Genomic DNA, 26232 nt, shown 5'->3' on the forward strand with positions numbered 1-26232 from the left:
CCTACCATCACCACTGAGGGGCTGCCCAGTTGTGCAGGTAAACCCAAAGGTAGACAGGGAGTAGCCCCACTGTAGCCCAAGTGATGAACCATCTTGAGGAGCCCTACCTGCAAATTGTTCCACCTACACTGACGCAAATGCACACCTCCTCTCCCAGAAAAGTCAAGTCAATGTGAGAAATGCAAAGATGACAAGATTGTTAGCTGAAAATAATCATTTTAAAAAATGAAGGAAAAAATGCAATCATATTTTCAATGCTTCAGTATTCATAACACATTTCTTCTTAAAAGCATGTACTTATTTTAGGGAAGGGCTAGGAGGTAGATTAACACCATTGGCTTACAACTCAATGAAATCATTAATGTTTATTCTAATCCCATTGTACACTGTTTTTGGAGGTGTATGGTGTTAAATGTCCTTTTATAACAAGTGACCCCTGTAAATAGAAATAGTTGTACTATTGACATCCATTTAGGATAGCCATACTACCCAGTCTAGATACTACTAGATGTGGACTATATTTTGAAAAGCACTTTCACAGCTTTGACTTTTGGCATTGAAAGAACAACTTTTCAGTTGAATGTTGCCTGAAAAAGCATATCCCACATTTCTGAAGTCACTGACTATGCCTCCTTTCTGTGTCACCTTGTTGGACTTTATCCATTTTCTATCATGGGGTGCTGCAATCTAAAATATTGATGTTAAATATTTTCTACCTTTTCTGTAGGCTGCATTTTTATGTGCTTTAGCTTATTTGAATCTTATGACATCTCTATTTTTAAAAATTGAGCAATATCTCAAGATCACACAACTGTCAAAGCATGGCTCTGCAGTCCTAATTCGTACCTTTTCCACTACACACAGAAGTAAAACTCATATAGCCCACAGAGCTTTATTGGGCAATCAGATTCAATGTTAAGACTTTAAAACACAGTAGTAAGGAATCAAAAAAAAAAAAAAAAAAAAACAGAACACAGAAGCCACTCAGAGATAAGAGCTCTGGCTCCTAGTGGTAGCTGAGATGAATAGGAAATAGGATGACATTTCACCAGGCGTAGAGTTTCTCTTACCAAACTCTAGTTTTTAAGTCTTTTAACCCGTGACATGAAGATTTCCAATCAGCCCTTTAAAGCAATTCCCATTCTTTATGGAATATCCAGCTTTAGACAATTATAAAATGCCCTCTTCCTCTCTAAATGAATTTCCTCTCAGAGGATTATTGGGGACCTCTGACACCTAACTGCTTTACTAATAAAAGATCAATGAAACATGCTTGTAGCCTTAGATTTTAGTATTTACACAAAGCCAGTTTTTACTCTTCAAGTAAATAAAAAATATCAGTGTTATCTACCCATAGTAGGCTAACAGATACCTATGAAACTTATGGTATTCGAGCTGGCACTCCAACTCTGAAACGAGTCACTTAAAACTGAAGTGTGCACATAGCCTATGTCAGGCCACTGAAAGTCGCATAGTGAAACCTGGTTACAGCTTGAAATATGTGGTCTGAATCCCTGGCATCATTCATTTTAAGGAAAAAGAATGACAAGCAAATGGACCTAACCAAAATAAATTGCTGTGTGCATGCATTGGAGCTCACGTTTTTTTTCTTTTTTTTTTTTTAAAAAAAAAAGGAAAACAAAGTATTCTCACCATGTGAAAGCAAACCCAAGTCTGAATGGAAGCATGTCAGTCTTTACTTCTGTAAGAGCAATTGTGATTTGAAATATAGTCAAGATTTTTTCATTGAACATACTAAACAGAACAGTGAACTTTGGTAATGGAAGTAGCTGTCTTATTTACATGACTGATTTTTGCATTTGAAGAGATGGATTTGTGTTCTTCTTTTCTAAATATCAGAAATAAAACTAAGAAGTGTACATTGCCTCAGTAGATATTCAGTATGACTTGGGTCACGCAAGGTCATACTTCCAAATACTTCAGATCTTTGGAGAATTCACTGTGCTTCATGCATCATTTGTTTTCCTGGTTTGACTAGATTTTTAGGTCAGGAATCTTGACACTATTATCTTGATCTGATATTTGGTGCTACAGGCATAATTTTTAACTCACACACATAGCAATTCCTAAGGATGTGTCCTTATAACACACAAAGGGCTGATAGAGGGGTTCAAATATATCCATCAAAAGTTGCCTTTTTAATTCATTAGGTAAATATCTTAAGGGACTTCCTGGGAAATTAACTTGACTAGCTTTTTCTATTTTTTGTTGTTGTTGTTGTTGTTGTTTTTGGTTTTGTGGAAATATAGCCTTAGTTTTTACAAAGACTTGCTTCAAATCCTAGAAAATGGAATTGTCAACTGGAAGAGAGGGCTTTACACTGTCATTGGTCTGTTTCTGAAGTGCTGAGGAGTTCAATTTGGTGAGATGGTATAAATAACTGGATTTTAAGTTTTAATATCTAAACTCTAGAGTTCTAAAAAAATGCACCAGGAGTTTTGTAACATTTCAATTTATATTTCAAAAAGATATATTTGAACTTTGTGTAAATGGTAACAAGAACATTGCATTTGCAATTTGTTTTGTTCTTGTGAAAATTTCATTTTCTCTGTCTATCACTTATTCCTCTCCAACCTTCTTTCCTTCCTTGGAAGGACAATATTCAGATCTTTAAATTCTAAATTGGAAACAAATTCTTCAATGCCTTCTTGGGCCTTGAAGAATTTTCTCTCAGCATTCTTGATGGTGCTAGCCCTCTAATCTTGATGGAAATGCTATAGCGACTGTTGAAGGCTGGCACATGAGGGTGGTGCTTAAACTGGTGATCAGTATGGCTTCTTTCCGCATCATGAATATATGATCCCATGACTCCTCATTTCCCATTAATTGGCCCACCCCTTCAGCAAAAGCATAGAAGGCAACACATAACCCTAAAGTGAGCAGGACATGGATGCATATATATACATTGGATTAGGGGAAAATACGTAGGTAGCAGGCATTATTTAGTTCTCACCCCCACTATTGTTGTGCTTACCTCTGGCCTGACTTGTAGTCTCCCACAATTAAAGGAGAGAAATATTTTGTTATTTTCATAGTCCATGCAGAGGAAAATACATTTATGTACCTTAAAGTTTAGACCAGTGAGCTGGGATTGTAGAAGCAGGTATTGGAGAAGTTTGCTTGGAACAGAAGTGATCCTACCCACAATGGAGAAGAGTAGGTGGAGGTTGTTTGAAAAAGGTAAGAGCTTGAATGGCATAGGGTTTTGTGAGTGATAGACTCTGCACTCCTTATCCAAGGCCAGAACTCTGATGGGCACGTCCAAGCAGCTAAAGCTGTCAGTAAAACAAAATTTTTCCTTAGAGCAAAACCAGACTGGTAATTATGTGACTTTTTACATGAACTCATGCTGTCATCTCTGGCTAGTTCTCCCTCAAATCTCCCCTGTACCTATACCACCCTTCAAAATCTGACTCAAGCCTCAAATTTTCTCTGAGCATTTCTGATGGTGCTGGACCTCTAATCTTGATAGAAATGCTATAGTGAGTGTGGAAGGCTGGGGCGTGAGGGTGGTACATAAACTGGTGATCAGTATAGCTTCTTTCCACATCATGAATATACAATCTCATGACTTCTCATTTCTCATTCACTGGTCCATCCATTCAACAAAAGCATTAAGCATTTTATGTATATTAAGTTGCATGCTACATGCTAGGAACATAAAAACTCTGAAGTCTCAAGGAACTCAAAAGAGATGTGCTTAATTCTATCTGGAATTTTTTTTAAAGATGGGAGGCTAATTACATAAAATAATTAACATTTGAAGCTCCAAAAAGGACCTGGGAAAACTCAGTTGGTTAATTCACTAGGAAAGCAAAGTACCATTTTAGACACAGACTTTTGGTTTTAGAAAACAAAAGCAAGGAGACAGGAGACAGGTTGGCACAATAGTGTCACATGCAAGTAGCAAGGATGGCTGGAGGGAAGGAAGCATTGTAAAGGGTCAGAGTGGAAGAAGTGTGAGAAATATGATTAGAGAGAGATATGGAGGACCAGAGAGTTCCCATTAATCAGTGTTGTACATCAGACTTTGTCCTGCAGGCAGGGAGGTGCCTGATGGTCTTGAAGTATTTTAATTATGAGAACATGAGCAGTAGGGCTGGTTGGTTTTATAAAATGTATTACTATTTTGTGTTACATTTGTGGAATCTGAAGTTCAGAATTATGGAAACTGGTCAACAGTAACACACTTCCTAAGTAGAAATGGCACTCTAACCCAACATTTAAGCTCTTGGTAATCCAGACTTCAAACTCAGTGCTTTCTCTCCTGTAAGACAAAACCTTTACAAAACTGCACCCTTGGCATCCTGCTTTCCATATCCACAAGTGCTCACAGATGTCTCTAAAAATTATAACAATCAAAAGGGAAACAAAATCCATATGCAGTTTTTTAAATGGCATTTAGTTTGGATGACATGGAGGCAATTATGTCTAATTTTTCACCTCCATCCGGCTCATCATATGTGCCGAGCCAGGAGCCTCTTACTTTGGCCCACCTTCATTTTATGTTTCTAAGCCCTTTCAGGGGACAGCATCTGTGCCTACAAGCCCCAGCCATGGCCTGTTCTGGAAGCTCCACAATACAACAGCAAAGCTCACACATGGGCTATAGGATCCAGGAGGAAGTCTGCGGTTGGATATTTTCCATTTGAGCCAATCCAACTGCTTCAGGTCAAACAATAAAAAAAAAAATCCCCCAAAACAGGACAATAAAGAAGTAAATGATCTTATTAGCTTCCACAGAAGTCAGGAGGAAGTCTGTGATCAGAGATTTTCCTACCTAGTTGAGTGAATCCTGCTGCTTTAGTTAAAACAATAAAATATATAATCCTTCAAAGCAAGGCAGTAAGGAAACAAATGATCTTCTCATCTATTGACTAAATATTTGATGTTTTTTAAATTGTTTTTGGTTTACTTGTTTTTTCACATCATGTTGTAGTGATAAAAAGGGCTGAGACATTTTCACTGGCGTGCAGCTCACCCAGTGCTATCCTTGACCCACCAGAAAGAAAGATATTTCTCATTTTCCCCTTTTCTCCATACTCCAGTCTATTTCCATGTCATTTTCAAAGTAATATACACTATGATGTCACCTTCCCTCTTGAAGTCAACAGTTCATACTATTACATTAGTTCCTTCTTGGCTAGTCTTATATTTCCTACTTGTGACCTGGCTATTTAAGAGAAAAGAAGTGAATGAACTCAGTGTTCCCAGAGTTCATCTCCAGCCTTCAGATTATCCTACCTTTAACATCCGAGAACTATCATTGCAGGCCACTGTATGTCCAGTTACCACAAGATATAACTCCTACTAAATAACAGAGTTTTTGTATGGTTACTTGTCTTTGGTGTCTCTACTTGGCCTCTCTTGTTGGCTCACTCTTGCCTTCCTACTCCACATTGCTGTGACTCTCCCCTGTCCCCTCACTCCAAGCTCCTCCCTTTAATCTACTCAGATCAGCAAACAACAGACTGAAAACTTAACCACATACTCCTTCTTTTATTTTACCCAAAACAGCAAACACAAGACTGAAATATTAGCAAAACTTTCTAAAGGTTTGAGGATGGAATAAGGGAAATACAATGCAAGAAAATGAAACCAACTGGGCATCTGTGTATATATATAGTTCCCAAGTCTATTGGCCATGGTTTTCCCTACCAAAGCCTTCCTCCTGGCCTTTTCCTTGCTTATCCTCCTGCTCAACACCACATAGTTTGATATTTTATGCATGTATGAGAGGTTGGGAGGAGGGAGTAATTTACCTTTGACAGATGGAAGTATGTCTGACCACCTCTTCCTCCACTCTGAATATAGGTCCTCAAACCTCTTTTAGTTCCAGTAAGGAGGTAAATCTCCCTTACCTCACTGTACTTTCTTCAGCCCACTCCAAGGCTATGCTACAGCTGAGTCCACTGACATGTCACCCTGCTACAATGATGACAGCTTTTTATAGAATTATGAAGTGCATATTAGTGTCTCATTTTCTACACCAACTCCATTCCAGAGAACCAGTGCAGAACCAAAAGATCCATCAGAATAAATTTTTCCAAATAAACTCACATATGAATAGAAAAACACACCTACAGGAAACCTTTCGATAACATCTTGCCCTTGTAACACTGCTTGGATTGCAACTTGTCTCTAGGAATATGTAATTCTACATAAATATTCTTTGGAATTTTGCCTTTTCAGCCTATTTCCCGGTCTAAGTCTGCAATGTATCCCCAGTATTCATAAAGTAATATTATACTAAGTTGTTAGGTTTATAATAATTATACAATTATTTTGCAGACAATAATATTTAGTGTACTTCTGCCCAAGGATACTCCAACACTAATTATCTTTTTATTCAGGATATTCACAAAAAGACTTCCTTAATAATTTTAGTGGATTCCCCATAACTCATCTAGAAATATAAAATAATTCGACAAAGATCAGGACCTTGTTACTCATCATACTGTAACATGCCAAACACAAAGATAAATATGGCATTATCTCAGCCGTTTTTATAAGAAAAGTAGACATGCAGAACACAAATACCAATCAAGATAAAAACAAAGCTCAGCGGAAACTCTGCAGGAAGAGAATGTGAACTTCGGGAGTGAATAAGGCTTAACAATGGAGATGACATTTTGACTGGTTATTTTAAAATGAACAGGATTTGGACAGGAAAGGCTTAGGGAGTAAGGCCAGTAGTAGAGGTAACAGGAGTAGATGGAGAGCCAACAGCTTTCATTGTCAACATTTAGCTTTTCACATGGCAGTAGCCAGCATTTGAGATTAACTGAGAAACAAATGTTGTGCTCACTCCAAATAAAAGATGTGTCCTGTGTCACAGGTTCTGGAATTGCCCCTCTAAAAATAATGAGATATTTTACAAAACATGTGCCTACCATGTCATGAAAAGCCAGACCAGCAGTCATCCCAGTGTTAGCTGATCCTTTCCAGCTCTGGCTAAAGTGCGTATCTGACGACCTCATTAGTTTTCTCAGGGGTGGAAAGTAGCATAGACAGATGTCCTGGACCATGTGACTGGGCGAAGATAAATAGCCAGGATGCAGCTGTGTAGACAGCTGTCCAAACCAATTAAAAAATGGATCTATCCATTCCCCTCAGTTCCTTGAAAGACTCTGGGATCATCACAATTTTTACACCAGTCCCAAATATGTTTCTGACCTAATAATACAACTTAGCACCTCCCTGGCACTGCAATTTTTCAAATATAGGTTCAAATGTATGGTCTTTAAGGTAGAGAAGTAGGGATTTCTAGGTATGTTGATACACAAATGGATTGAAGTATTACCGCAATTAATTAACTAAGTCTCTAAACAACATTTCAGAATCTGTGATTCATGATTTCATGACTTCAGTTGAGGAGATGCAGCCACAGAGCCCAAGAAACAAATCATTCAACCTAGGCTAAGTATCCTGTGCAATAGAGGAGATTAGACAGATTCAAATTTTGGGCATTATACACCTATCTGTGTCCTCACAATCCTAAATATTAACCAAGTTGACACAAAAACAAAACAGCCTATTTGCCCATTCTTCCATCAATGCGTATTCATCCTGTGGAATTCTAGTCAGCAATGAAAATAAACAATTATTGTTTCAACCAGACCTCAGATGAGACCAATGAGGTATGAAGACTCTCATTATGCATTAAGTTGCAGTGAGATCAGTTTGCACTGCCTGCTGAGGCCCATCCCCTTATCTTGCTATTATATTCCAGGTGGGAACTCAAACTTTTACAAAAATGACCATAAGAACTATGTTTTCCTTGTCACTTGCAAATTTTGTATTACTATTTTCTCTTTGCTAAGTGTAATATTTCCCCTACATTCTTTTGTGTTCTGACATATAAAAATGTTGTTTTTTGAGAGAATGAGGTGTCCTATATCCAAATTATTTGGTGTTCCCTGTGTATATAATCAGTCACCTGAGAGTAACAATTTGGTGTCATCAGTTCTAAAACCAAATATTTTTGCCCATTCTGTAGATTGTCTGTTTGCTTTGTTGATAGTTTCTTCTGTGTGCAGGAGCTCTTTAGTTTAATTAGGTCCCATTTATAAATTCTTGTTTTTGTTGCAATTGCTTTTGGAGACATTGTCATGAAATCTTTGCTAAGGGCTCTGTGCAGAATGAGATGTCCTAGATTTTGTTCTAAGGGTTTTATAGTTTTAGGCCTTACATTTAAGTTTTTAATTTATCTAGAGTTGGTTTTTCTATATGGTGAAAAGAAGGAGTTCAGTTTCAATTTTCTGCATATTACGAGCTAGTTATCCCAGCACCATTTATCGAATAGGGTGTCCTTTCACCACAGTTTATTTTTGTTGACTTTGTGAAACATCAAATGGTTATAGGTGTGTCTCATTCCTTCTGAGCTGTCTATTCTGTTTCATTGATCTGTGTGTCTCTTTTTGTACAAGTACTACGCTGTTTCCATTACTGTAGCCTAGTCATATAGTTTGAAGTTGGGTAGTGTGATGTCTCTGGCATTGTTCTTTTCACTTAGGATTGCTTTAGTTATTCAGGCTCTTTTTTTTTTCTTTTTTTTTTTTTGGTTCCACATGACTTTTAAAATAGTTTTTCTAACTCTGTGAAAAATGACATTTGTAGTTTGACAGATACAGCATTGAATCTGTAAATTGCTTTGGGCAATATGGCCATTTTAACAATATTGATTTTTCCCATCCATGAGCATAAAAATATTTGCAAACTATGAATCTGACAAAGCTCTAATATCCAGAATCTATAGGGAACCTAAACAAATCAACAAGCAAAAAAACAACCCCATTTAAAGAATACGTGATGGACATAAATGTCTCAAAAGAAGACACACATGTAGCTAAGAAGCATTTGAAAAAAATTCTCAACATCAGTAATCAGTAGACAAATGCATAGCAAAACCAAATGAGATACCACCTCGTATCAATCAGAATGGCTATTCTTAAAAAGTCAGAAAAAATATAGATATTGGCAAGATTGTAGAGAAAAAGGAATGCTTCTACATTGTTAGTGGGAATGTAAATTAGTTTAGCCACTGTGGAAAGTAGTTTAGCGATTTCTCAGATAATTTAAAGCAGCACTGTCATTCAACTCAGCAATCTCATTACTGGGTATATACCCAAAGGAATATAAATCATTCTATACTAAAGACACATGCACTCATATGTTCATCACGGCACTATTCACAATAACGAAGATGTGGAATCAACCTAGATGCCCATCAATGGTGGAATGAATGAAGAAAATGTGAAACATACACACCATGAAATACTACACAATCATGAAAAAGAATAAAATTATGTCTAGAGCAGCAACATGGATGCAGCTGGAGGCCATTAACCTAGGCAAGTTAACTCAGGAACAGAAAACCACATACCACATGTTCTCACTTATAAGTGGAAGGTAAACATTGAATATACATGGATAAAAAGAGGGGAACAATAGGCACTGGGGTCTACTTGAGGGTAGAGGGTGGGAGGAAGGTAAGGATTGAAAAACTACCCATTGGATACTATGCTCACTACTTGGGTGAGGAAATCATTTGTGTATCAAACTCTAGTGACACACAATTTACCCATGTAACAAACCTGCACATGTAACTTTGGAACCTGAAATAAAAGTTGAAAAACAAAAAATAATCTAAATGAATGAAATAAAAAAGCAAAAGAAAAAGAAATCTAACATAGGCTATATTTTCAAGATTCTCATCCGCACATATTACAAATAAAAGAAACAAACAAACTGACCTTTTAAAACAACAACAACAACATCCTGATTTTGAAGCAGACATTCTTATAAATGGCAATTTGCTAAGGCAAAGCAACAAAGTAATCTGGTCTTAGAAATAAAATAGTAATAAACTTTAATAACTTTTAATAAACTTAGCAAAGATAGAGCACTAATCATAGAGTGTAGGCATAACAAATAAAGAAGTCACCATATTTTTATTGTAAGTATTATGGAATGGTTGAATACCATTGCTCTAAACTAAAAAAATCTGGACTTCATTTCCAGATTCACCATTAACTAGACTGTGACCATAGTGAAGCTATCTTATTTCTTCAGGGATATAGACCATATACCTACGATCCTTTCCTACTCAACAATTCTATTCATTTATAAATACTCATACAAAGCTACAGTATTGTGATTTAACTTAAAGAAGTTGATATGGTTTAGCTGTGTCCTCACCCAAATCTCGTCTTGAATTGTAGTTCCCATAATAACCATGTGTCATGGGAAGGACCCAGTGGGAGGTAATGGAATCATGGGGATAGTGAGGTCTCAGGAGAACTGATGGTTTTATAAGCTTCTGGCATCTCCCCTGCTTGCACTTCTCCCTCCTGCCGCCATGTGAAGGAAGACATGTTTGCTTCTCCTTCTGCCATGATTATACGTTTCCTGATGTCTCTCCAGCCCTGCCTCTGTGAGTCAATTAAACCTCTTTTCTTTACAAATTATCCAGTTTCGAGTATTTCTTCATAGCAGCATAAGAATGGACTAATACAGAAGTATTTCATAAGATTCATATAACTTAATTAATGGTGATAATTCCTGTGCTAATAATACCCTACACTAACATTACCTTTCAAAATGCCTTTTCAACCATGGCCTTCCCTGACCCTAACCATAACCCTGGACAGTAGGTATAATGGAGAATTTTCAGATAATGTAATTGAAACTCAAAGTGGGAAAATGATTTATCAAAGGTCCCACAGCAATGTTTAAACACAGCAGAAATTTTACATAAGTCCTAGGTTGGGTTTCTGTTCACAATGGTGCTCATTTGAAATACAAAGATGTGGAGTGACATTCAGCTTGGTGTTATGAAGTGGTTGTCAGTAGCTAAAAAGACATAAAAATATAATGTAAAAATGTTTGCACTTGAAGGACTTACAATTTTTTAGAGTCCTGGGAATGGGAAAGCAGTGATGAATAAGAAATCATAGGAGTAGCATGTGGCAGTTTAGGTGCCATCAGTTGATATACCATGTATGGAAAAATGAAGATAGGTCACTGGCTCTGGATGATTAAAAATACATGGCCAGTGTGGTGGCTCACGCTTGTAATCCTAGTACTTTGCGAGGCCGAGGCAGGCAGATCACGGGGTCAGGAGATAGAGGCCATACTGGCCAACATGGTAAAACCCTGTCTCTCCTAAAAATACAAAAATTAGCTGGGTGTGGTGGTACGCGCCTGTAATCCCAGCTACTTGGGAGGCTGAAGCAGGAGAATTGGTTGAACTTGGGAGGTGGATATTGCAGTGAGCTGAGATCGTGCCGCTGCACTCCAGCCTGGTGACAGAGCAAGACTCCATCTAAAAAAAGAAAATCACGTGGATGCACTTTGCTAAGAATTAGATTGTAAGTCATGATGCACTGCACTTTGAGAATGAATTAGACTGCAGCATGGAAAAAAAAAAATAATAATTTACAGTAGTAACAGTAGTATGTGTCCAGGAGGCAGAGTGAATGACTGTTTAAATGGAAATTCTAGATCTTAAGATTATTCTAACTCCTGGAGACACAGACAAGGAGCAGCATGCCAGGTGCTAAAGATGGCCCTGTGACTTGGTGGACTCCATTGTGACGGCAAAGGAGGTAGCTCCTGTTGCCAAATAGAGACATTATGTGGTTCCTTGAATAAACCTCTTCAGATGGCCTGAGCTCATGCCTTCAGGGTATTCCCAGGGATCCACATATGTATATGTAGACTCAATATTATACAACCTCAGTGGTAGCAACAAATGGCGTCTGTGAGATAAACAGGAGGCCAAACATACATTCTCATAATGCATTTTGAATTATCCACTCCTCTACTTCCAGATCTGAATACAGTTTCTCACATTTCACCTCTTTCCAAAAGAGGCACCATCCATTTTCTTTCTCAGTATTTTCTGCTATAACATGAAGTAATTTCAATGGAAGTCTGTGATAGACTGAAGAATGGCCCACAAGGATATTTCTCCAGAGATACCATAATCCCTGAAACCTGACAATGTTACTTTACACAGTGAAAGTGACTTTGCCAATGTGAAAGATCTTGAGATGGGGAGATTATCCTGGATTATCAAGATGGGCCATAAATACAACCACAAGTGTCCTTATGAGGCACAGGGAGATTTGACACAGAAGAAAGCTGTATAACTACTGAGGCAAGATGCTGTGCTGTTGGCTTTGAAGATTAAGAAAGGTGTCATGAGCCAAGTGATGCAAGGAATGCCTGCTGCTCTAGAAGTTGGAAAAGGCAAGAAAACCAGTTCCATCCGAGAGCCTCCATAGAAAGCCCAGCTCTGCTGGCATATTGATTTTGGCCCAGTGTAACTGATTTCAGAACTCAGAACTGTAAAGAATATCTGTGTGCTATTTTAAATCACCATGTTCTTGGTAATTTTTTTGAAGTAGCAATAGGGAATTAACAGGTGCAAAGTCTGAATAATTAGAAAAGTTCATCTGTTAGGGAGCCACATATATATATATATACACACACACACATATATACACACACCCCCATATAAACATATATACGCATATATACATATATGTATATGCATATTTAACATACCTCAATATTTAACACATGTTTTGGATTTTTTACTTTCTGCAGGTCACTCTCATCACTCTTAACCTTCATTAGACTCAGTTAATCTTTTATTCATGCTAGTCACCAAATTTGTGATGATCAATCCGTTCTACATTTGTACATCCTAAATATTTTTCAAGAACTACTTCCTGAGGGTCTCAATCCAATAATAACACTGCAAGTCTTGGGTCTTCCAACCTTGAGGGCAGAAACTGTGCTTCAATTTTGATTTGTTCCCCCTGGAAGGTGCACTGTAGACTGTAGTACATGGAAGTCTTTAATAAATACTTGTTGAATCACTCAACAACTCATTGATTGATTAATCATTCTGAAAAACCGTTGAACCAAACTACCATGACATGGCTAAAATAAATGAGTTGATTTTTCATTTGCAGTAAAAAGTAAGACCCTCTTTAACCAGCTTGAGAGCAGACAAAAGAAAGTAATTACTGCAAGAAAGAACGAAAGAAAGAAAGAAAGAGAGAGAGAGAAAGAAAAGAAAGAAAGAAAGAAAGAAAGAAAGAAAGAAAGAAAGAAAGAAAGAAAGAAAGAAAGAAAGAACGAACGAACGAACAAAGACCTACAAATCCACACAAAATCCTTTGAATTCCATAATGTAAAATAAAAACCTTTTGGGGGGAATGGGCCTGAGTGGGTAATTTTGAAAAGCTACTGATGTCAAAGACTAAAGGCTAAACTCAGAGTGAGATAACAGTGGCCATTGGTGATAGAGAGCCATTCAGTAATAGCTCTTCTAGAATACTCAGTTATGTTTGGAGAGTAGTACATTGAGTGTCAACAGCAATCTAAGTCAACACCAGCTTAGGAAAAAAAAAAAAAAAAAAAAACATGAAGAATATAACAATAATCTCATTTTTAAAGGACCAATTCTCTTAGAATTAGGAGAAATTACTATGATACAATGTGACAAAAACCAACTTACACAGTGAACAAAATGAGTCATATTTCTACTTGGTGTGAATCTGTTATATAGTTATATGATCATTGTCAGCAGACTAAAATCCAATTTTTAGTTTGATTTCAAGCATATAGTTTTCCATTGTTTGTTCAGCTTAGTACCTTGAACAAGCCCTACTTTGGGAAACTTTTTCTAACACATAAATTACTTATAATTTTACACAATTATGTAGAACTGTTAAGAAACTAATTCAATATTTTGTAAGCTATTTAGCCTAAAGGAAATTTGCCAGACTTGATGATTTTTGTTGTTGTTGTTTGTTTGTTTGAGACGGAGTCTGCTCTGTCGCCCAGGCTGGAGTGCAGTGGCGTGATCTCAGCTCACTGCAAGTTCAGTCTCCCGGGTTCAGGCCGTTCTCCTGCCTCAGAGCAGCTGGGACTACAGGTCCCACCACTGAGCCCGGCTAATTTTTTGTATTTTTAGTAGAGACCAGGTTTCACCGTGTTAGCCAGGATGATCTCGATCTCCTGACCTCGTGATCCGCCCACTTCAGCCTCCCAAAGTGCTGGGATTACAGGCGTGAGCCACCGCGCCTGGCCTGGCCTTGATGATTTAAGAACTCTTCTCACTGAGGAAAATGTGAAACATAAAATTTATGTTTCAATTGAGTAGAATTTATTTTGAAAAGGAACCACGTTTTGACAGATGAGAACAAACAATTGTTAGGCATTTTCATGTGAGGTCATCTTTTTCAAGCAAGCTTGGCCTTGCTGCTTTAACAGTCTTCTTCCTGGGCCGGACATGGTGACTCACGCCTATAATCCCAGCACTTTAGGAGGCCAAGACAGGTGGATCACGAGGTCAAGAAATCAAGACCATCCTTCCAATGTGGTGAAACCCCATCTCTACTAAAAATACAAAAATTAGCTGGGTGGGGTGGAGCACACCTGTAATCCCAGCTACTCTGGAGGCTGAGGCAAGAGAATTGCTTGAACCCTGGAGGCGGAGGTTGTAGTGAGCCAAGGTCACACCACTGCCCTCCAGCCTGGCAACAGAGTGAGACAAAAGAAAAATCTTCTTCCTGGCTTGTTGAGTAATAATCCAAGCCTGGAAAACAAAAGAAAAAGAAAGCTCAAAAATTCATGAGATTTTTGCAAAATCAACCACTGACTCCTCTCACATGACTTTGTTGCTGCTTTCATTGTATTGACTTCTAATTTGTTTCTCTCTGACGTTCTCTGGTGCTTTGAGTTTGTAGTTTTAGTTGACCGACAACTCAAGCTCACAATTCCCCTCCTTGTTTTGTCTCTACTTCTCCGTTTTGTCAAAGTATGTTTACTCCTAGCTCATATAATAGCTTCTTTTGACAATACATTTCGACTCTTAACTATAAGCATTTTGGCAGGATCAAAATTTATAAACTATAAATCAGATTGTAAAAGTATACTTTCTAATTAAGCTATTTGTCTAAACACATCCATCTCTTTCATCTCCACTCTCATCTTAATTCAAGTTATCTCCATTTTACAATTTATAATGTGCTCTTATTTGGAAAATTCTTTGACCTTTCAGGATTTCCCTCATCCTCTTAAGACGTTTCCATTCTTCTCTCTCTTCTAAGAATAGGGCCATCTTTTAACAAGGAGAAACTTCTACAGCTCAGAGGTTAGAGGGAGACTCAAATCGTTGACTCTGGAGGGAATCACACTAAAGGGATCCTGGACTCTCCTTCAGGCTCTTGTGTGCATTTGGTGCCATCTGAGCCACCCCATCCATATTACCCTTAACTAGTATCACTGAGCTATGGCTGGCTCCACCTGGTCTTTGAGCATGACATTATATAGGCTGTTGCTAAAGTCAATGACCAGTCTTTCATTTCCAATTTAATAATTGCTTCAACTTTAGTTAGCTATAGATAGGCTTGTGTATACCAAGTTACTAAATAGGGACCTTTTTAGAAGTATAAAATCTCCCCTGGTTATACCTGAGAAGCTAAGAATCAGGCATGATGTCCTTGATTCTTCCCAAACTCTCAGCATTTTTTTCTTAGACAGGGTCTCACTTTGTCACCTAGGCCAGAGTGCAGTGGCGTGAACACAGCTCACTGCAGCCTCAACCTTCCTGGTTGCAAGCAACCCTTCTTCCTCAATAGCTGGGACTACAGGAGTGTGCCACCATGCACTATGCCCAGCTAATTTTTGTACTTTTTGTAGAGACAGTCTTGCTATATTGCCCAGGTTGGTCTTGAACTCCAGACCTCAAGTGATCCGCCCACCTTGGCTTCCCAAAGTACTGAGATTACAGGCGCGAACCACCACACATGGCCTGTCTCTGGCCTCTTGTCCATCACTTCCTCTCTCTCCTGGCATCTCTTCCCACAACAGGAAAGATTGCCCTTCCCCTGTGTGAAATGACCTCCGCTTATTTATGATTAATTCTTTTGTCCTTCCTATGCATTGGCTATGGTATGGTAAAACCTCCAGTAGTTACTCTTGATCTGTAAAAGCTCAGTATTGAATTCCCAGGAAATAAAAGCCTGCATCCAAAACAATTGTTTTATTAGAAAATCTAAGCTGTCTTGTTGGAAATTTATATCTGAGCAATGGCATAATTTACCTAGTGATATCTATTCTCCTTTTCCCTGCAGCACTAAGTCTAGTGGAAAGGCTGCAAAGGGAAAGTGATAATTCAGTGATATGGTTTAAAATGCTTTCTAACTAGATAAGTTCACCTTGATTTTTAACCATCTCATAAATTTCTATTTTTGTATGTAAAAAAAAAAAAATGCATTGTGGTACCTTTTTTATTCTTAATAATTTTCATCAGACTTCTAAGAAGAATGGTCACTGCAGGTTTCTTTGTTTTCTGAGTGTCTAGCATAAAAAAGAGGTTGGAGTGAAATCTAAAGATTATATGTTATAAGAGGAAGGAGGAACAAAAAAGAGGCAAGGCTACTGGCTTGGAAATGGGGAAAACTGGCAAGAAGAGCTAGGCAAATGGCGATTCATCAGGCACTATGTTGCAGGGCACGGCAAGCAAAGTGCTCTTCCATTTCTCCTACCAACTGCTCAATAAAATCCATGTATTTCACTTATGCATCTGATGCGAGTAAATTCTACCAGTGCAATGTGAAGACTTGCTGAGTCTATCAATTGTTGAGTGTCCTTGGTTGTTCAACCAGGACACAGATAACATCTATTACAAATATTTTCTGTCTTGAAAAATCTATGAATATTATTATACTTCTAGCATGTATTAAACGCATACCAGGTCTGGGGATCTATTAGGCAATTAAAAATGCTGAGTGAGATAAATTGATTAGATTAGTTTCTGAGATCACTTGTTAAACTATGAATATTTTCTTGAAATAAAATATTACAAAGCTCAGTCATACAAGAGGAGCTGTCAGGGTGTGGAACTGTAGTATCTTTATGCTATTCCATTATTCAGAGCAGAAAAGGATGAGAATGAAAGGAAAATTTTATTCTTAAAACTACAATGCTTTCACTTCTATTGCAGAAATTGAGAAAAATTAGCTATAGCAGATACCACATACAAAGTAAGAAATTCCAGGCCTAGGCCTGATTCACCTCCTCTCCTAACCTCTTCAGAAGCTACTTCTTCTAAATCCCTATGGCCAATGCCAGACTCTCTCTGAATTTCTAGCAAATTCTTTGCATAAAAGACAGAGTATTAAATATTTCTTTTTGGTTGAGCACATCACTGAACAAGTCTTTAACCACCTAAGTGCACAATTTTCCAATTACCTTTTCAAAAGTGATGTGCAGACATAATCCAACTAGAAGGTGAAACCTTAGCTCTTTCATTGACATAAAATTGATCGCTTCCTTTGTTCCCAGTGAAATTTTTCTTTTTTAAAAAAGGCAAATCAATTTAAGTGCTGAATTGCCAGACTAGAGACAAGCATGCATAGAGACATTTATTTGCTAAAATATGATACAAAGTAGATATAAAGAAAAACCAAATTTTCCTGTGGAAGACACTAAAGTGTTTGCAGCAAATTGGTACCTACACTCAGGTGTTCCTAGTTCCCAGTGCTGGGTCAAATCACATTACCTAGAAAGTAGAAATGTAGACCCTGATACACAAGGTTGAGCCCCTTTCAGGACACATCAATAATTTGTTCTTGATTTCTGCTTCATTCTAAGCTCCTAGCATGGATTGATCAAAGTTACAAAGTCAAGACCGACCTATTACACCTCATATTGACAATATTCCAGTAAATATTGCCAATAGTGAAGCAAAGAATTCAATCTCTGGATAGCTGAACAAATTCTCATGTCAGCACAGGAACAGGGCAGTCATGGAGAACACAGTTCAAAAACAATTCAAAGTCTTTTGTTTAGGTTCTGTTTATATGAAAAATTACTTGAAATACATGCTTGAAATAAGTCACATGCTCATCTCCTCCTTTTTTACATACACACCAAAATCTAACTATTTGAAAAATATAATGGATGAAATCAAATAAGATGAACTTTATTAGAAATAAATGCAAAGTTGTATCCTTAAGTTACAGGACAAACCAGCAAAGGGTACAAATTAGAGACTATTAGGTTGGTGCAAACATAATTGCAGTTTTTGCAATAGTTCACGTGAAGCTGATATGAAGAAGACAGGAGTTTCAATTCAAAGGATGCTTTATGGAATTCAGTGACTGTTTAAAAGTGTAAAGTTGGTTAAAGCAGTTTGCTAGAGTTACAGTACTCAGAAGAGCATTTCTAGAAGCATTCTGTACTGTTATTCAAGCTGCAACCAAGATGGTGTGTTCACATCTGGTTGCTCTATTAAAAAGGATACCTACCTTCCAGAAAATTAATATGGAGATGAGGGTGACAAAAACATGTATTCTAGAGAAGAGAAGACTTAATGCTACTATAGAGTTGTCTTCAAATAATAGTAATAGTAAAAACAGATAACATTTATTGAATGCTAACTCTGTTCCAGGCACTGCACTAAACACTATTTATACATATGATCTTATTTAGTAATAGCATTAACAACCTTCTTATTCTACTGATAGTAGCAGTCACGAAGCTAGAACTTGATACTAATATTAATCCGCAATTTTCAAAAGAGAAAATTGAAGAAAAGAGACATAAGTAACTTTCCTAGGGTATGAAGGACCACCATGACACCATGAGAAAGAGAGATTAAAGTTGTTCTACTTAGCTCAAAAGAATAAAACAAAGGCTAAGTTTAGAAACTACAGGGAAGCAGAATGTAGGTATATTAAAGGAAAATGGCTTTAAGATTTGGATCTGTCTAAAGCATGGTGTGCTGTCTCTGTGAGGTTGTTCAAGAGCAGTTGAATGGCCGGTAAATGGGGATGTGATGGAGAGAATGTCTGAGTCTGTTATAGATTTAACAGTTCTCTCATCTCTGCCCACATGGTAGTTTTCTGAGTCTAAAAGAATCACCAGCATTTTGATGTAATATGAATCAATCTATTGCACAAAATGTGGGTTTTGGCTTCAATACAATAGATTTTCTGATACCTTTTTTTCTAAGTTTGGTAAAGAGAGAGGAAGAGATGTGAATATTATAGGTACTGGGTTATGCTGCAAAAGACCTGGCATCCAATGACCAAGTAGGACACAAACCATAACCTCTTTCTAACGATCTTTAATCCTAGCCTACCATGAGAACACAATCCTTCTTGAAGAGCATTTTGCACTCATAATTCTTGCTGTAAGATATACTGCCCTGCCTCAGTAAAATAGAATGACACACATTTCTAGCACTGCGTTAGCTTGAAAAGGTAGTTAACAGGTTCCAGACCTGGGGCCAATTTGTTTCCAGAGTATGATAAAAGCTTTCAAGGGGGGAGCATACCACACACACACACACTCACACACATGTGCACACACACATATACAGACATACACACACATTGTCTGCATTTAAACAGTTGCCATTTCTCTCAGAATTTTAGCTGTCCCAGTCCTCTTATGAAATGTGATTCATTTTATTAACAATATTTTTAGCACCACAGCCTCTAGCTGCCACAGGTCAATATATTTTAATAAGGTGTTTCAATTTTATATAAGGTAAGTGCTTCCAAGCAAAGCTAGACTTTTTCTTTTTGGTCAACTATCTATAAGAAGTTAAATAAAAGACTCTATATTCTGGCTGAAAGTGAAGGTAGGATAAGATTTTCAGGAAGCCCACCAAACTCTCAGTTTCAACTAAAGTAACTTCGTCAATGTACAAGGGGCCACCTTATGAAAGGAAAATTGCATGGGGCCTTCATGGCTAAACAGAATAGAAAAAAGGCCAACAGGTAGAGTTGCAGGTGAAAGAGCAAGTGAGGTAGCCGGCCAGGGAACGAGTGGATCAGTCCTCCCCTGGCATTTGTTCCGGATCTTCCAGGGCCTGATGCCCAGCAGACCACAGTGAGTGTGGGCCCATCCATGACCTAGTCTTCTTTTATATAAATTAAGTCAAGAATGTGACATTACAGGGGTATAATGTGACCACAGAGCAAGGAGAGTGATGAGAAAGTGAAATTCCCTCCCACCTGCAACCTCACTTCTCTTTCCTCTTTCAACTTCTCTTTTTCTCACACTTTAAAAATTCTGCCTTCTTTCTCCATTAGTTCCAGACCATAGAATATCAGGGTTACGGTCAATGGAGAAAAAGAGGAAATATTTGTTAATTCTCTCTTGTTTATGAAAAAAAAAATTCTTGCTAAGAATTATACATAGCATTAGTTTAGGTAGTGAGATTGCAAAGATTAATAAAATTATTTGTTCTTGTGCATCAAAAGCTCAGAGTATATGTGAAATAAAGATGCAAATGGAAATTATAAAACAATCCAGTAAGTGTAATGTTAGTGATAATTGGGAATTACAGAAGAAATAAGGACACTTCAACTTGATTAGAGAAGCCGCTCAGGGAAGGACACTTAAAGCTCTTCATAAGGATTGAATCTTAGTTTTAAAAACATATGTTTATTATTTTCACTTTTAATAGGTTGTGAGTATATGGAAGACAAATTCAAAGGGTACAAATCAGAAGGGCTTAAAACTTAATCTTCATTCTACTTTTGACTTACAGCTTCCCAGTTTCCCTTCCCGGAGTTACCTAGATTTTTGTATGTCCTTCCAGATATATTCCATGCATTAAAAAAATAAAATAAAATCCACAATGAGATATCATCTCACATCAGTCAGAATGGCTATTTTTAAAAGTACAAAAAAAAAAAAAGTTGTTGAGGTTGTGGAGAAAATGGAACACATTATACACACTGTTAGTGGAAATTGAAATCAGTTCAGTCACTGTGAAAAGCAGTTTGGAGAGTTCTCAAATAACTTAAAACAGAATACCATTCTACCTAGCCATCCCTTTACTGGTTATGTACTCAAAGGAAAATCAATCGTTCTATCAAAATGTCTCATGCACTAGTATGTTCATTACAGCACTATTTGCAATGGAAAAAACATGAAGTCAACCTAGGTGCATCAACAGTGGACTTGCTAAAGCAAATGTGGTACATATACGTCATGGGTACTACACAGCTACAAAAAGAAGGAACTCATTTCAATTGCCACAACAATGGATGCAGCCAGGGGATATTATCTAAGCAAGTTAACATAGAAACAACAACAACAACAAATATTGCATCTTCTCACTTTTAAATGGAAGCTAAATATTGGGTACATACAGACACAAAGATGAGAACAATAGACACTGAGCACTACCAGAAGGGGAAAGAGGGAGGGGGCAAGGGTTGAAAAACTACTGGGTACTATGCACACTACCAGGGTGATGAGATTATTCATATACCAAACCTCAGCAACACACAATTTACTCATGTAACAAAACTGCACCTGTACTCCCTGAACCAAATATAAAACTCAGAAAAAAAAATAGAAATAAAAATAAATGTTCATTGTTTATCTAGCTTATATAGATAGCTATAGATAGATTAGATAGACAGATAACTTTTTCTCCCCAAGTGGAAGCATACTTGAGACCGTCATTATCCAGAATAAATATGTGAGTGGCACATGTAATTTTAAGTTGTCTAGAAGCCACAGAAAAGAGTAAAAAGAAACAGGTTAAATCAATTTTAATAATGTACTTTGATAATTTAACTCAGTTATTATAAAGTGCTCACACTACCTGTAAAATAGTATAGTGTTTTCTGAAAGGGGGCTCCAGATAGCTATAAATGCATACGGCCAACTCTAGGGAAACCACTAACGAAAGTGGGGGAAATAAGTATATCCGATATGCTAAAAAAGGAGAGAAAATAGAATCATATAAAATGTTCAATTAAAACCACATACATAAGGCAGAAAAAGAGAAGAAGACAAAAACAGGAACAAAGAACAAAGATAACAAAGATAAAATACATAAAATACGTATATAAATAATCACTTTGAACATTAATGGTCTGAATACATCAGTTAAAAGTCAGAAGTTATCATCATGAACTAAAGAAACAAGATTCAACTACATATTGTCTAGAAGAAACACACATTAAATATAAAGACACATGTAGATCAAATGTAAATGAATGGAGAAAGATATCCTATGTCAACAGTAATCAAAAGAACGTGGGAGCAGCTATATTAATTTCAGACAGAGCAGACTGCAAAGAATGGTATTACATAATAAGAAAGGAATCGATTCTCCAAGAAAACATAACAATCTTTAACATGTATGTACTTAATAAGTAGGTGTCAAAATATGTGAAGCAAAAACTGATGGAACTGAAAGAAGAAATAGAATGAATCTACTATTATAGTTGGAGACATCGACATCCTTCTATCAGGAATGAACACAAGCATCAGGCAGAAAATCTGTAAAGACACAGTTGAATTTAACAACACCATCAATCAACTGGGATAAAACTGAGATCTGTATACTATTTCATATAGTGACAGCTGAATTCAAATTCCTCTCAAGTTCACATGGAACACTGGCAAAGCTAGATCACATTCTGGGTCATAAGCACACCTTAATAAACTTAAAAGAATATCGTGTCTACTCGCAGACCACTATGGAATTAAAGTAGAAATTAATAACAGCAAAATAACTGGAAATTTCCCCAAATACGTGGAAATTAAGCAACATATGTGTAAACAACACATGGGTCAAATAACTCTCAAGAGAACTTTAAAAATATTTTTGAACTTAGTAGAAAGGAAAACATAGCTTATCAAGATTTCTGGAATGCAGCAAAAGCAATGCTCAAAAGTAAATTTGAAAGAAATAGCTACTCCTTAAAAGGAACAGAATTGAATACCTATATTAGAAAAGAAGAAAGAGCTAAGATTAATAATCTACATTCTCATTTTAGAAAATAAGAGAAAAGCAAATTAAGAGTAAGCAGAAGAAAATAAATAAAAATTAGAGCAGAAATTAATGAAATTGAAAACAGGAAATCAATACGGGAAAAACAATGAAATAAAAAGCTGGTTGTGTAAAATGACAGATAAAATCAATAAGCACCTAGTCAGGCTAATTAAGAAAAAAAAGGGAGAGAACACAAATTATTAATACCAGAAATAAAAGAGTGAACATTGCTACAGAGCCCATGCACATTAAAAGGATCATCAAGTATCTTAGTCCATTCAGATTGCAGTAACAAAATACTGTAAACTGGGTGACTTATAAACAACAGAAATTTGTTTCTCAAAGTTTTGGAGGCTGAGAAGTACAAGATGGAGGCATCAGGAGATTTGATGTCTAGTAAGGGTGGCCCAATTTCCTGATGTACTGGAATGGGTGAAGGAGCTCCCTTAGATCTTTTTTTATGATAGCAATAATCCCATTAATCAGAGTTCTGTCATCATAACCTAATCACTTCACAAAGCCTTCACCTCCTAATAGCACTGCCTAGCACATTTGGATCTTAACATATGAATTTGGAGGAGACGCAAACATTCAGGACTTAGTATTGAGAAACACTATGAGCAAATCTATGTTCACAAATTTAAAAATCTAGATGAAATGGATCAATCCCTTAAAAGTCACAATCTGCTAAAACTTACACAGGAGTCAAAAACTATCTGAATATGTCTATATCTACTAAAGAAAACACGAGGCCCAGATGGATTCACTTGTAAATTCTACCAAACACTTAAGGAAGAAATTATACTAATTCTCTGCCATCTCTTTCAGAAGATAGAAGGAGACGAAATACTTTTTTAACTCCTTCCATGAGGCCAGTATCACCCAAATATCAAAACCAGACAAAGACATTACAATTACAGAGAACTACAGACCAGTATCTCTAATAAACAATAGATACAGAAAATGCTCAACAAAATAATAGCAAATAAAATTCAACAATGTATAGAATGAAACCCAAACAAGTGGCATTTATCCCAGATAAATCCATCACAACAGGCTAAATAAGAAAAATTGCATAATAATGCTAATAGATTAAGAAAAGCAATTGGGTTTTGCTTTTTTTTTCCTTTCCAAATTGGCAGATTAGAGACTCTTAGCGTGCCTCAGTCATTTGGAAGTAACAAGTGGCTATACTCTGTGAGCTTTAATTCAAGAAGGAAAATGGGAATGTACTGCAATCAAGAAGGATACCTCATGATCCCAGGGACGAGAATGCTGGCAAACAGCCGCTGTAATGCTGTCTTGCTGATAAAACCGAGTGAAGCTCCAGTACGTGAGAGAAGCACAGAGCCCCGCTCTGTGATTTGCCTTTCCACTGGGAACCTGAGCAACCGGGGCCGAGGGAGAGAACTTTGTTTCTCCCAAGGTCTGGAGCTAACTTGAAGGGAGGCTTAGAAATGCTCTGAGGGAAAGACACTGGAAAAGCTGCTGACGTTTTTGCAGACCCAGTACCAAAAGCAGGACATTATTTTTAATCTGGGCATATACAAAGTTAGCCTTCCTTTGGCAACCTTTCAGCAGGGCCATTCAAGCATTTTAGTATCAGGCAAGAGACTGGAGCACCTGCTCTGGAGCGAAGATAAGGGTCTCCACAGCCAGAACTCTGGAAAACACTTCAGCAGTAGTTGCTGTAATTGTGCGCTCCCTAGGAGGAGAGTTGCTACAGCTACAGTTTCTCTTGAACAGTGAGACCTGCAGCCAGGGCCACCTGGGCAACCTGTAATCCGTCTGTGCGTCCTATTGCTGTTTGCCCCAGCCTGCTCCCCTGAGGTTGCAGTGCAGCAGGACCCTCTCTGCTCCACCTCGGGCCACAGGTCCAGGTGTTTAGAGCACCTACTTGCCTGGACCAACGGCCTGAGCTGTGCCCCCGCTTCACGGACATAGATCACAGTGCTGTGGGGGCCTCTCTTCTGCATGCCGAGGCAAATCTCCAGGCATCTGGAGCACCTTCTCACCTGGATTAGGAGTTTAGGCCATCTCCCATCCCTGTGCAGAAAACTTGTGGTTGAGAGGGTTTCCTGGCTCCACACCTAGGCACACTCAGGATGCTCGGTGCCCACGCACTGGATTTTCTCTTGGCGCTGGTGCTTGTGCCTGCCATTGGTGGACCTGTAGGCAGAACTGTCAGGTCTGGCTCCATCTATCTTGGTCCCCATCTCCTCCCAGGACTGAGCAGGGAGCTCAAATCACTATGCACTCTAAGAGCAGCTCACTGGCCGGGAGCGGTGGCTCACGCCTGTAATCCCAGCTCTTTGGGAGGCGGAGGCGGGCAGATCACGAGGTCAGGAGTCTGAGACCAGCCTAGCCAATGTGGCGAAACCCCGTCTCTACCAAAAATACAAAAATTAGATAGGCGTGGTGGCGCATGCCCGTAATCCCAGCTACTCGGGAGGCCGAGGCAGGAGAATCGTTTGAGCCATGGAGGCGGACATTGCAGTGAGCCAAGATGGCGCCACTACACTCCAGCTTGCGCCACAAAGAGCTGCTCCCAGTAAACATGGATCAAGTGTGTACCCAGCCACGCCGGCGCAGCAAGCAGGCTCCCACCCATAAGTGCCATCTACTGGCTTGTAGGTTGAACTGCATAATCCTATATAAAACCTGCCAAAAGAAATGCATGGGTTTATGGAAGCTAACCCGAAAGATCCTACCCAGTATGCTCTACAGTTACACCCCCTAAAGAGGGGGGCAAAGGGAAAAGAAAATAATATTGAGAAAGAAAGAAAAAAAATTTACGCAGAAAAAAATTATTGCAAAAATTAAAAGTGCAAATGTGTCCAAATGACAAAGATTCAGCACAAGAATTCTGGCACCATGAAACATATGAGTGAGAAAGCATCACCAAAGGATTGCACTAGCTCTCCAGCAACAGTTCCTAACCAAAATGGAAACTCAGGAATGACAGACAAAGAATTCAAAGCATGGATTTGAAAGAAGCTCAACAAGCTCAAAAACAAGGTTGAAAATTAACACAGGGAAAATTCTAAAGCAATGCAGAAAATGAAGGAAGAGATAAAATCTTATAAAGAAATCAATCAGACATTCTGGAGTTGAAAAACTCACTTAACGAATTTCAAAATACAATTGAAATACTTTGTGTATAAGTCAAGAAATATGTGATTATGTAAAGTGACCAAACCTATCAATTATTGGCATTCCTGAGAAAGAGGGAGAAAAAGTAAACCACCGGGAAAACATATTTAAGAGAATAATTCAAGAAAATTTCCCTGAATATGCTAGAGAGGTGGACATATAGATACAAGAAATTCGGAGAACATCTGTGAGATATTATTCAAAACAAACAGCACCAAGGC

General features: G+C 37.8%; 1 long non-coding RNA gene across 2 annotated transcripts in view; it reads right to left on the reverse strand.

The window, feature by feature from the left end:
* Positions 1-25382, reverse strand: part of LOC105499376 (uncharacterized) — a 201440-nt gene extending 176058 nt beyond the window's left edge. The window contains exon 1 of one of the 2 annotated variants that reach the window (XR_011616925.1): positions 24874-25382. This is a non-coding gene — a long non-coding RNA (uncharacterized lncRNA). The other variant, XR_011616926.1, reaches the window with a different exon arrangement.
* Positions 25383-26232: the final 850 nt, after the last annotated feature.

Source organism: Macaca nemestrina, chromosome 19 (assembly GCF_043159975.1).
Source record: "Macaca nemestrina isolate mMacNem1 chromosome 19, mMacNem.hap1, whole genome shotgun sequence".
Classification (NCBI taxonomy): domain Eukaryota; kingdom Metazoa; phylum Chordata; class Mammalia; order Primates; family Cercopithecidae; genus Macaca; species Macaca nemestrina.